The following is a 1,463-nucleotide window of genomic DNA, read 5'->3' as shown; positions in this document are numbered from 1 at the left end:
AAAGAATTTGGAAAAAAAACATAGTCATTGTATAGATAGAGAAAAACTCAAAGGGAATCTATATTCTTGTACAAGAATATGCATGGAATGGGATTTGGGTAATGGGTTTTTAGAAACTTTGCAAATAAACCTAAATGGGTGGAGTCAACATGTTAGGAACCAACTCACAAAAGGATAGAAAAGATAGATCAATGCCTTAGAATTCAACCTCTTCGAGGGGGAACCTCCTTTACATTACACAAATGAACAATTCTTCGATGGTACAAATGACTAAACCTCCCTTCTATATATAGGAGTCTAAGGGGTCACAATATAATCAAGCCGACATAACAGTAATAACATAAGGGCACAAAAATAACAATAGTGGGTTCCTATGGGGCATACTAATAACAATATGGGGACAATAGGGGCACAATAATAACAATAAGAGATACAATGAAAATAGTAATGGCCGAATCACTAGTATTATATGCGCCTAACACAACATCAAGTGGCTGATTATACCTAGATCACATTCAAGTACATGGTTTTTCATGCTCCATTCACTAGTAGAAAATGATGAAATTAATGAATACGTGACTAAAGACGTTAGTCATCACAATTATTTCAAGTGAATTACTACTAAATTTGAGCAATTCTAAGTGACCAAACTAAAAATGACTGACTTAAACGACTAATTTAGTCCAGGGATAAAATATACAACAAGCTAATAAGTTACTAAACTAAAAGAAACTAACTTAAATGACTAATTTAGTCTAGGATTGAAAAATATGACTAGATAATAAGTGAAAAAATTATTTCATTGATTAATTGTATAATTGATTATTTAGCCATTAAAGAGAAAAGGATAGAGAAACCCATTTCTTTTGGTCATGGTTATTACATGTTTTGTCTTTAAAGCAAGGAAAAAAGAGATGTTATTTTCATGTTTGGTCCATACTTCATATTTTTAGGGGAATATATCTCTCTTAGTGGACCCTAAACTTTAACCTTGAATAAGAGATTAGAATAGTTGCAATGTGAATCAAATAATCTCACCTTCCACTGAGTTACTATAATGATGCCTCCATAAAAGAATTTGGAAAAAAAACATAGTCACTATATATAGAGAGAAAAACTCGAAGGGAATCTATATTCTTGTACAAGAAGATGAATGGAGTGGGAATTAGATAATTGGTTGTTAGAAGCTTTACAAATAAACCTAAATGGACTGAGTCAACATCAAGTGATAGATTATACCTAGATCACATTCAACCACATGGTTTTTCATGCTCCATTAGGAAAATTTTGAGGTTAAAAATGACCCTCAAAACAAAAATGTTCTAACAAAATTAACTTTAAAAGAACCAATAGGATTGAAAATGGTGATGTCATCCCCAAGGGAAAATATTTTGGAGGGAAAAGAAGAAACCTAATATTTTGGCTATTCTACTTGTGGTTCACTCAAATTTTAAGAGCTAAAA

Source organism: Pinus tabuliformis, chromosome J (assembly GCF_031772625.1).
Source record: "Pinus tabuliformis cultivar Carrire ecotype Pingquan chromosome J, CPIR1, whole genome shotgun sequence".
In the NCBI taxonomy this organism is placed as follows: domain Eukaryota; kingdom Viridiplantae; phylum Streptophyta; class Pinopsida; order Pinales; family Pinaceae; genus Pinus; species Pinus tabuliformis.
The sequence above is the reverse complement of the archived record's forward strand: the minus strand, read 5'-3'. Positions refer to the sequence as shown.